At 43.9% G+C, this 12,124-nt stretch overlaps 1 protein-coding gene and 1 pseudogene across 1 annotated transcript in view; both read right to left on the bottom strand.

Moving 5' to 3' along the window:
* CCDC3 (coiled-coil domain containing 3) overlaps positions 1-12,124 on the bottom strand; it is a 207,871-nt gene that overhangs the window by 141,693 nt on the left and 54,054 nt on the right. The window contains exon 7 of the mRNA XM_078329480.1: positions 8,972-9,092. The gene's annotated coding sequence lies outside the window, so the exon portion shown is untranslated. The remainder of the gene's footprint in view (positions 1-8,971; positions 9,093-12,124) is intronic.
* On the bottom strand, positions 9,158-11,560 carry LOC100397772 (peptidyl-prolyl cis-trans isomerase-like 4 pseudogene; annotated as a pseudogene).

Below are 12,124 nucleotides of genomic sequence, written 5' to 3' on the forward strand. Positions count from 1 at the left end.
ACTGCTTTTGTACAGTTGCATTTAATCTGCCTGTGAGTCTCCTAGTGACAATATCAAGGAAGGCAGATAGACACATCAGTGTGAAACCCAAAGGGGTCTGGATATGGAGGTGTGGATTTGGAGTCATCGGCAGACAGATGGTCTTTAAAGTGATGGAAATGATCAGATCAACTGGAGAGAGACTCCATACACAGAAAGTGGAGCCCAGAACCAAGCCCTGCAGAACTCCAGCAATCGAAGTGCCTGCAGAAGAATCTGACTGTGAGGGGTCATAGAAGTGGGGAGGAGGAAGCTAAGCTGGTAGCAACAGGTCCAAATTCAGAGCCAGGTGTGTCTGGGTCCAGTGCTCACGTGCTGCTCACTGCACACGTCTGGTACCTTCTGAGGATTCAGTAGTGATTCATTGCATTGTACCATGTCCCAAAAATCTCTCTAGTGTAGATTAGCTCAGCTGATCCTTATGACTTTAGAAAGCAAGCAAGGGGGCCAGGCACGGTGGCTCACGCCTGTAATCCCAGCACTTTGGGAGGCCGAGGCGGGCAGATCACATCCTGGCCAACATGGTGAAACCTCATCTCTACAAAAAAAATACAAAAATTAGCTAGGCATGGTGGTGTGCACCTGTAGTCCCAGCTACTCAGGAGGCTGAGGCAGGATAATTGCTTGAACCCAGGAGGCAGAGATTGCAGTGAGCCGAGATTGCGCCACTGCACTCCAGCCTGGCACCTGGCAACAGAACAAGACTCTGTTAAAAAAAAAAAAAAAAAAAAAAGCAAGCAAGGGAAGTACCATTATTATCTGTTTGACAGATAGGGACACGAATGCTCAGAGAATGAAGCAACTGGTTGATAGTGGAGCCAGGATGGGAGCCCAGATCTTCAGATGGCTGGCTGAGTTTCCTTCACGTTTAGTTCAAACCCTTAAAGGTTATTTTTATGGCCTTCTAAAAAATCATTGCCAAAAAGTTTGGTTTTAATAAAAGCATCTATTGAACAAAACTGTATGCAAAAAGAAGTATTCAGTTGTTGCAAATGACTGACAAACAGGTTATCTGTGACAAATGGAAGGAAAGTAAAAGAATGAAAAAAAAATTAAAAATAAAAAAATAAAATAAAATAAAAAAAAGAAAGTAAAAGAATGATCTTTCAAATGTCAGAGATCAGACTTCGAGGAAGCAGGGATGAAAATAGACATGGGTTTCTCCCAAAACTCGTGTAATTTTACTTTCCTTAACTTAATACCTGCCAGTCAGAGCTCCCAAAGTTTCTCTTAGTTCCTTGGCTTCTAATGAACCATTTCAGTGACTTTAGGAAGATAAATGGTCAGCGCCCAGAAATAGGCAAGAGCTCTCAGTCCCAGGTAACTGAGGGGAAAAAGGCAAGGGAGTGAGCAGCCTGGAACTTAATCAAAGGGTCACTGACAATGGAAAAGCCACATGTCAAAACCATCATGTCATTATGGGGGGCTGCAGCCTCCAAAAACAGGAATACATAGATGACAGTCATAACTAGGGGATAAATACAGGGGTATAGGAAGTCCACTTAGAAAAAAATGATTGCAACCAGGTGTGGTGACTCATGCCTAGAGTCTCAGCACTTTATGAAGCCAAGGTAGGAGGATCACTTGAGCTTAGGGGTCCAAGACCAGCCTGGGCAGCATAGTGAGACCCTATCTCTACCAAAAAAAAAAAAAACTTGCCAGGCATGGTGATGCATGCCTATAGTTCTAGCTTCTTGGGAGGCTGAGATGGGAGGATCACTTGAGTCCAGGAGGTTGAGGCTGCAGTGAGCCATGATGGCTCCACTGTACTTCAGCCTGGGTGGAAGAACGAATGAATGAAAGAAAGAGTAAGGAGGGGAGGGAGGGAGGGAGGGGGAAAGAGAGAGAGAGAGAGAGAAAGAAGAAAGGAAGGAAGGAAAGAAGGGAGAGAGAGAGGGAGAGAGGGAAGGAGGAAGGAAGGAAGGAAGGAAGGAAGGAAGGAAGGAAGGAAGGAAGGAAGGAAAAAAGGTGAGAAAGAAAGAAAGAGAACAATCACTCCTAGTAAATGAGCATGGAAGGCCAGATGAAGCCTGCAAAACGAGCCCTTGCGTTCCTGACTCACACGTGGACAGTCTCCATCAGTCTTGCCTCTGCACTCCCTCTACTGCAGGCTAAACTGTGCTCCTCAAAGATTCACCCGTGAAAGTTCCAACCCCCAGTACTTCAGAATGTGATATAGTTTGGATGTTAGTCCCTCCACATCTCATGTGGAAATTTGATCCTCTCCTGTAATCCCAGCTATGCAGGAGGTTGAGGCACAAGAATCGCTTGAACCCGGGAGGCAGAGGTTGCAGTGAGTTGAGATTGCACCACTGTACTCCAGCTGGAGAGACAGAGTGAGATTCTTCTGTAGTTTCAGCACTTTGGGAGGCTGAGGTGGTTAGATCACTTGAGGTCAAGAGTTTGAGACCAGACTGGCCAACATGGCGAAACCCCATCTCTACTAAAAATGCAAAATTAGCAGGGTGTGGTGGCTCATGCCTGTAGTACCGCCTGCTTGGGAGGCTGAGGCACAAGAATCACTTGAGCCCAGGAAGCAGAGGTTGCAGTGAGCTGATATGGTACCACTGCACTCCAACCTGGGTGACAGAATCAGACTGTATCAAAAAGAGAGAGAGAAAGAAAGAAAGAAGGAAAGAGAGAGAAAAAGAAAGAGAAAGGGAAGGAAGGAAGGAAGGAAGGAAGGAAGGAAGGAAGGAAGGAAGGAAGGAAGGAAGGAAGGAAGGAAGGAAGGAAATGTGATCCTTGTTTTTGGAGGAGGGCCTGTTGGGAGGTGTTTGGGTCATGGGGGTGGGTCCCTCATGAATGGCTTGGTGTCATCCTCACAGTAATGAGTATTATTAGTTCTCGCTCTATTAGTTCACATGAGAGCTGGTTGCTTGAAAGAGTCTGGCACCTCTTCCCTCTCTCTCTTGCTTCTTCTCTCGCCATGTGATTTGCACACCATGGCTCCCCTTCCCCTTCTGCCATGAATGGAAACTCCCTGAGGCCGTCCCAGAAGCACATGCTGGTGCCATATTTCTTATACAGCCTGCAGAACTGTGAGCCAAATAAACCTCTTTTCTTGTCAATCACCCAGTCTCAGGTATTCCTTTATGGCAACACTAGTGGACTGAGACAGGATATGATCCTATTTGGAAATAGGGTTTTTGCAGATGGAATTAGTTCAAGATGAGGTCATCAGGCCAAGCCCTTCATCCAATACGATCTTAAAAACACAGGAAATTTGGACACAGAAACCAACACACAGGGAGAACACCATGTGATGATGAGGGTATGTCAGGGTGCTGCTTCTACAAGCCAAGGAACACCAAAGATTGCCAGCAAACCCCCAGAAGCTAGGAGGAGGCCAGAGTAGATTCTCCCTCAGGGTTCTCAGAAGGAAGCAAGACCGCCGACACCTTGATCTCGAACTTCTCACCACCAGAACTGTGAGATGGTAAATTGTTGTTTAGACCACCCAGTTTGTGGTAACTTTGTTACAGCCACCCTTACCTAATTCATACCTTCTCTGGAGCAGGAGCCTGAACTTTGGAAACTGGCCATTTTAGCTGCATACAAAGACAAATGGACTTTGCTATTTTTTTGCCCAGAGCCATTTGCTGCTTGGTATTGAAACATGAAAACTAAACTCACCTATGTCAGAGCCTTCCAAACTATGTAAGTGCATAATTTTGTGACAACTGTCACATCCCCACCACATCCCCAGCACATGTATACACACACACACACACACACACACAAACACACCCCTTCGGTGGTCATTCTTCTGTAATTAAGAAGCATTTATTGATTGATTTCAACGAGAAAGCCACTGTTCTCCGCTCTGTAGATATAAACTGAGGGGGAAAAACAGTAACCATTATTTCTTCCCCCAAGAAGCTTTCAGACTAATAAGAATTTTTTTTTTTTTAGATGGTGTTTTGCTCTCGTCGCCCAGGCTGGAGTGCAATGGCGCCATCTTGGCTCACTGCAACCTCCGTCTCCCAGGTTCAAGCGATTCTCCTGCCTCAGCCTCCCAAGTAGCTGGGATTACAGACACCCACCACCATGTCCAGCTAATTTCTGTATTTTTAATAGAGATGGGGTTTCACCACATTGGCCAGGCTGGTCTTGAACTCCTGACCTCAGGTGATCCACCCACCTTGGCCTCCCAAAGTGCTGAAATTATAGGTGTGAGCCACTGTACCTGGCCAGAAAAGTATTTTTTAAATCCCATAAATACAACGTTATAATGATACAGGAGGTAGAAAGAAATTATTCAGGCAGGTAGTGAGGGTAAAGAGTCCTTGGTGGAATTTGCTTTTTAAAAAAAGCAGCCCCAAAATAATTTTGTTTCTAACAAAGAGCAGCCTGAAAAATCAAGCTGCAGACATAGATAAGCAAGTTGGAAGCTTGCACAGGTGAATGCTGGCAGCTGTGGCAATGGAAGAGGACCACCTGGAGGCCAGGTATATACGACTTGGAGGCTCTGTCTTCTCTTTTGTCACTTACATGTACAGTAAATAAACAGGCAACATGGTACAGCCAGGTAGAAAACCCATCTGCATAATAAAAGATGAGGGTGGAGGCTGGATGTAGTGGCTCACACCTGTAATCCCAGCACTTTGGGAGGCTGAGGTGGGAGGATCACCTGAGATTAGGAGTTCAAGACCAGTGTGGCCAACATGGTGAAACCCCGTCTCTACTAGAAATACAAAAATTAGCCTGGCATGATGGTGGGCACCTGTAATCCCAGCTACTCAGGAGACTGAAGCAGGAGAATCACTTGAACCCAGGAGGCAGAGGTTAAGGATTGTACCACTGCCCTCCAGCCTGGGAGACAGAGCAAGACTCCGTTTCAAAAAAAAGAAAAAGATTAGGGTGAGGGTTACCAGAAATTTGGGCCCTATGTAAATGGCACACCTAGTACTAACCAGTTTTCCTACCTTATGCAAATGACACATCTGGTCCAAGCAATCTTTCATGCCCTGTGTAAATCAGACACCGCCTCCTCAAGCTCAGCTGTAAAACCCTGTGCATTTCGCTGTGGACCGGAAGACCCACTTGGGACCTCTCTCTGCAGAGAGAGCTTTTTTTTTTCTCTTGCCTATTAAACCTCCACTCTTAACCTCACTCCTTGTGTGTCTTGGTCCTTGATTTCCTCAGCGTGAGACAATGAACCCCAGGTATCACCCCAGACAAATGATACCACTTCAATAAGTGCATGATAAAAAAGCATGCTAAGGTTATAAACACAGAGATGGGCCACCTAACCCAACTGGAAGAATGGTGGGAAGAGGTTTCCGCTGAGCTGAATCTCAAGAGAAAGGCAGAGACCAGGAGAAGAAGATGAGGTGGGGGGCTTGGGGGTGGAGCAGGCAGCAGAAGGAAGACTCACCCACGGTATGGACAAGGACAGCCCCTGAAGATGACTGAACATGACACTGAGGAGGTGACAGAGTTGTGTCATCCAGAGCTCAGTAATCTGGTATTGAGGGAGGAGACCCTTAATCACCCTTAAGCATCTAAAACCATCCCCGCCTTGACTTCCACACCGAATTTCAATATGAGAAGTCAAGGCTGGCAGACCTGGCGCCACCTTCATCACCCTCCTATATCTGCAGGCATGGTGTGGAGGAATCTTTCCAGAAGGCATTGTTTTCACTTAAACAACATCAAACCCCCACCTAAGCCATTATACCCCATGCATACTCCATGCCCAAGACCCTTTCACATGTAAGTTCTAGAGCTGTAAGCCTTAAAAGGGCAGGGACTTTCTCTGTGAGCTCAAGCTTAGCTGTTAGGCAACTATGTCACCTTCTCCTGGCCGAATAAATAACCCCTGCCCCTTCCTTCCAAGTTCGCTGTTCAAGAGGTCTGTTTCACCGCCTTTCCTGCTTCAGTATGAGATGTGGACTAAATCATCCAGGAATGGCATGGTCAGATTGGAGTCTGGACAGCCCTTATCGGCAGCTGGAGAATGACCCTGAGAAGACAGAAGGTTGGAGCAAGAGGGTCAGGAGGAGAAGTGGCGGGCAAATTCTGCAGCTGGCTTCTGTCATCTCACGAAAGCCAGTTGTGAGATCATTAGGAATTTTGGAGGCTGCTAGATCTTTGATCACTTGAAACCCACTGGCTGGAAGTAGTTACATCACAGAAAGTGGCCAATGCTACAAATCTGGGCTGCCTCCCAGAGCTGCTGTTAACGGTTCACCAGCACACCACTGGTGGGAGCGGAGGTGCTAAAAGATCCCAGGAAATCTGAAGCAAAGGAGGCAGGTCTCAATGGCTAACTCAGTATGGGCAGAAGAGTCAAAGCTGCCCCCAAATTTCTAACTTAGCAAATGGGTGAATGTTGATGGTTGGAATTAAAATGGATAATAGAGAGGATAAAGCAATTCAGCTAACAGTAATAAATTTAGCATTGTTGTCAGAGGCATTGGAACCAGAGCGACTCCATCTTGGGTGAGGGCTAGGAAATATGAGCCTGGGACTTGCTGGGCTGCATGCCCGGAAAGTTAGACATTCCTAGCCTCTAGATGTTTGCAGCTAAGGGAACATATTGACAACATTTGCTAAACAGACTCAGACTTAGGAGTGTCCTGATACCCCAGCTTGAGAATAGAAACATTCCTGATTTTACTTTAAAGACAGTGATCGATCCTTGCAAGACACTGAGGAAGGAGACCCTTTCCTCTTACACTTCTAAGACCACTTCCCCTTAGCCTTGCATTTCAAAAGGAGAAGTAAAAGTTGAAAACAGAAGGCCCAAGATCAGTGGAGGAGACAGAACAGGTGCCACTACCGGACCTAGAGGTTAAAGATGAAACACCCCTCCCCAGTTCCTATCCTGTCTGTAGATCCCAGGCACGGTATGGAGGAATCTTCCCCGAAAGGCATTGTTCTTGCTTAATCACGACTAGACCCCACCTAAGTCACGTACTCCTCACTTACCTCATTGATCACGACCCTCTCACATGTACCCTCTAAGACTGTGAGCCTTTAAAAGAGCCCAGGATTTTCTAGTCGGGGAGCTCGGTTCTTGAGACGCGAGTCTACTGAGACTCCCAGCTGAATAAAAAGCCGCTTCCTTACCAGTTCCGTGTTGGAGAGGTTTGTTCACGGCTGCTCCTGCTTCAATATGGTAATTAAGATAATTGACCCTTTATCACAAACCCTAGTAGCAGAGCACATCTCCCCATGATCATTTTTATCCTGTATAAATGAGTATTTTGCCCAGGGTGGACGTGGCCTTCTCTTACTTTCAGGAATGCATTACTCGTCTATGGAGTAGCTGTTCATTCACCACTTTACATTTTTTTTTTCTTGAGATAGCATCTCGCTCTGTCACCAGGCTAGAGTGCAGTGGCACGATCTTAGCTCACTGCAACCTCTGCCTCCCAAGTTCCAGCGATTCTCCTGCCTCAGACTCCCAAGTAGCTGGGACTACACGTGTCTGCCACCATGCCCACAAAGAAAGTTCACTTGAGCCAATCAAGCCAGAATCAACTAAAATATACTTTTGTGCTGACGGTGAATTAAACAATTCATGAATATGGGAACCAAGGTAGACAGGAAATCATTTTATAAAAAGATTCCCAGAGACTCTTCTCTTGTTTCTATAACAAACAGAATGGAGCCACTTCCCAGAATTATAATAAGACACAGTGAATGGGAAAGTTCTAAATTTATGTGAGATCAGCTTTTGAAGTCTGAAATCCCTGCAGTGGGGAATACTACCTAAGTGCTTCCAAGTTCACAAATAGATCTTTCTCTAGGAGTTTTCACAGCCAACTCTTCAAAATTTGGCCACCTTTGTCATAATAATCTATGAATATCCAGTCGTCTCTGCAAGAAGTCTGTTATGACTGGGACTTCTTTCTGCCTCCCTGGGGTCAGATCAAATTAGCTTGGTGAGAATTGCTTTCTGTAAAGCCAGCTCACATTGGAGTAACTCCAGGACAATCTAAGTCCTCTTCTCCCCTAGCTCCCAATAGATTCAGAGAAAGGAAGGGATGAGGTCAGGAATAACAAAGGGACGACCAGTGGCAAAATTTAAAGATAGAGCAACTGGAGAAGTGAATCATGGGCCTTAGGAAAGAAAGAAGGAAAATGTTGCTGGCATCCAGCTGTGCAGATCTGATGAGACCAGCCCCCCCAGAAATCTGTCACTGCTCCGGAAGACAATGCAATGTGCCTCCAAATTTAATGACTGTCTCCTGGCCTTTGACAGGGGAGCAGGAACTCTGCCCACAAAGCAGAAAGGGGTTAATGAAGCCTGGTGAGAGAAATGTTGACTTTTTGTGGGTATAAAAGGCCCAGACAATTCAGCTAAGGCAGGTTTATTGTGATCTACTGAAAAGTCACGTATGAACGCTTTTTTTTTTTTTTTTTTCCAAAAACAAGGGAGTTACTGACTTTTCAAACTGCAAAATCATTTATGGCAATTTAACCAGCTTAGTCTGTTTTCATGCTGCTGATAAAGACAAACCTGATACTGGGTGATTTATTTAAAAAAATGTTTAATGGACTCACAGTTCATGTGGCTGGGAGGCCCCACAATCAAGGCGAAAGGCACATCTTACATAGTGGCAGGCAAGAGAGAGAATGAGAACCAAGTGAAAGGGGTTTCCCCTTATAAAACCATCAGATCTTGTGAGACTTATTCACTACCATGAGAACAGGATGAAGGAAAACACCCCCATGATTCAATTATCTTCCACCAGGTCCCTCCCACAACACACAGGAATTACAGAAGCTACAATTCAAGATGGGATTTGAGTGGGAACACAGCCAAACCATATCACCAGCCAAGCATTAAGTCAGCCTCTACAGAAGGAAGAGGCTTAAATTAAAATTGATTTGGCATCTACTAAATTTGGATACCAAATATAAGAAGTGAAAAACAAATTATAATTTTTTTCAAGCTAGAAAGAAGCTAAGAGGTTACCTGTCTTAGCCCCTGATGTCCCTCACTGATGCGGAGGCCAAGGCTTAGGGGATGCTGCCCCTCCTGAGTTCTCTGTGTCCTCCCTCACTCCACCATGCACTTTTTTGGAGAAGTGAGACATCTTAGTTTGGAAAAAAAAATAAGTGAGATGGAAAATAAGACAAATCACTTGTACTTTCCTACTACTGATCAATTATTTAATCCAAAGAAGTTAAAACTATGTCTAAAATTAGACAGCCAGGCCATTTTTCACTCCTCAGGCATGCAAAGATGATAATATTTTTCAGACCATGACAAGGAACTGTGGTGCATTACAGTGATTATTTTCCCAAATCATCAGCTCTGGCTAATGAATACTTCAACAGGAGATTTTGCTGCAGGAACTCATAACAGTTTTATAGCAAAACAAGGAAGCAAAGACTTAACATTTCATCTATGCTCTGTTTTGATTTGGTACAAAAGATGGCAGGGATTAGACAGTTTCTAATGGGAAAGGCATAGGAAGTAATTACTAAGCAGTGTTATGACCATGGGTTTTTTTTAAAACATTTTGCCATTTATATAAAATTCAGAAACATACAAAATTAACATTTCATTTACAGATACATACATATGTTGTAAAACTATAATAGGCAGATGACAAACACAAAATTCCAAATAATTACTTGAGAGGGAGAGGGCACTTAAGGGACTTCTAAAATGGAGGCAATATTCTGTATTTTAAGCTGGCTGATGAGTACACAGATATTTACATCTATTATCCCTTTACTTTATATATACATGCTTATGTATTTTTGTAGTATGAAATATTTCATTTAAAAAAGTGAAAATGTAAAAGATTTCAAAAATGAAGACTACCATTTATGTTTAACAATAAAATTACTGTAAAAAAGTATACAAAGAAAATGTTCAGTTCTTTATTTTTTAATGCCCTATATAATCAGTATTAATCTAAAGGGCCACAATCCTAGTATGAAAAAAAATAACAAGCTTTGACACAAAATCTAAGCATCTGCTTTCCTGACACGCTAAGTTAGACAAGAGAAAATATGTTAGCCACTCAATTCTGCCTCTTCATCTTTCATCTGTACTTAGATTTTTCTTTATCTTTGGATTTCTTTGGACTTCTGCTTCGGTCTCTCTTTTTACCCCTTTCTCTTTCGTAAAGATCTGTTTGGTATTTGGATTTGTGACTATTACTATAATGGCCATCCCTCTCTTGAGATCGGCTACGACTTCGGTTCTGAGTTCGGTCTCTCTTTTCACTCTTTTGTTTCTCCCAACAGCTTTCTTCTTCTTCATAGTGACCAAACCCCATTTCTCTATAGATATCCTGATTAGGATTTTTGATTGGCATGTAGTCCTCATCTTCTTTTTCTTCAGAGCAGTGACGGGTTTTCTTCTTGTGTTTTTTACTTGTGTGTGCGTGACTTGATTCTGAGTCTTCTGCCTGCTCATCTAGTATAAGATCGTATTTTGCATCCTGTTTGGGCTTTACTTTATCTTTCAGAACCAAATTAGATGGATTATTTTGTTCTTTTTCATATTCCTTGAAATCACTCTTGGTGTATTTCTCACCTTTTCCTTTCAATTTAACCTTTGCAACAGACTGGCTAAAATCCACATGTATTCTTCTGTCATCTATAAGTACATTGTCCATTTTGAAGAACGCTTTCTCACAATCTTCTTCCTTTTCAAATTCAATAAAAGCGTAACAGAGGGACTCTCCTGTCTTCCAGTCCCGGATAACTTCACAACTTCTTATTGGCCCAAATCTAGAGAATATTATTTCCAGATCCTCATCTGTGGTCACTGGGTTCAATTTACACACAAACAACACATTTTCTGGAGGTTTAATATCTGCATCAGGTAGGTCTCCCACCATCTCTAAAAGTATAGCCTGAGTTTTAGCCTCTTTTTCTGCCTTTATTTCTTCGAACTTCCTCAGCTGATCATCCTTTGAAATCATCAATTTCTTCATCTGCTCCTATTCGACCACTATCTAATTGTTCCCTTGTAGGTTCTGGTGATCGATCAGGGATTAATAAATCAGGAGGGTCATCAAATGGATCATCTAAAATCACCGTGTGATTTATCCTGATATCCTAATATGGTACAAAGTCCTTGTCAACAAAGGTCTCATTAATTTTCTTAATTATTAAGAAATTATGTCCATTCCTTCTGTCACCTCACCAAACATTGTATGGACACCATCAAGGTAATCTAGATTTTCTCCTGTAGTGATAAGAAACTGAGATCCATGTTGATCACTGCCATTGTTCACCATGGACACTGTGCCTTTCTTCTTGGGACTTTCTCTGCCTCAAAAAAGCTTGTTTGATCACCATACAGTTGGCCAAAAATAGACTCTCCTCCACGGCCAGTCCCTGTAGGATCACCAGTTTGTATGATAAAAACCCTCTGTACATTGTGAATAAGGCAATAATTGTAATATTTTATTTTGCACAATTTCAAGAAATTCAAGTAGGCACGCCGCTGCTCCTTGGTGTACAAGTCGATGACGACGTCGCTCAAAGAGGTCTCCAGCAGAACCGCCATGGCGCCCGCTCCTCCTCTGCTACAAACCCCGGGGGGTGGTCTTTTTTTTTTTTTTTTTTTTTTGAGACGGAGTTTCGCTGTTGTTACCCAGGCTGGAGTACAATGGCGCGATCTCAGCTCACCGCAACCTCCGCCCCCTGGGTTCAGGTAATTCTCCTGCCTCAGCCTCCTGAGTAGCTGGGATTACAGGCACGTGCCATCATGCCCGGCTAATTTTTTGTATTTTTAGTAGAGACGGGGTTTTACCATGTTGACCAGGATGGTCTCGATCTGTTGACCTTGTGATCCACCCACCTTGGCCTCCCAAAGTGCTGGGATTACAGGCTTGAGCCACCGTGCCCGGCCAACCATGGTATTTTTATCTACTATTTACAGAGGACCAACCCTAACCTAAGGGGTAAATACCCGGCTCTTTCCCAATGAGTTTACAGTTTCAAGACTTTAAAACATGGGCAAGGCCGGGCACAGAGACTTATGCCTGTATTTCCAGCACTTTGGGAGGCCAAGGTAGAAGAATCACTTGAGGCCAGGAGTTCAAGACTAGCCTGGGCAAGCTTGTGCCCAGGAGTTCAAGGCTGCAGTGAGCTACGACTA

This window comes from Callithrix jacchus, chromosome 7, assembly GCF_049354715.1.
Source record: "Callithrix jacchus isolate 240 chromosome 7, calJac240_pri, whole genome shotgun sequence".
In the NCBI taxonomy this organism is placed as follows: domain Eukaryota; kingdom Metazoa; phylum Chordata; class Mammalia; order Primates; family Cebidae; genus Callithrix; species Callithrix jacchus.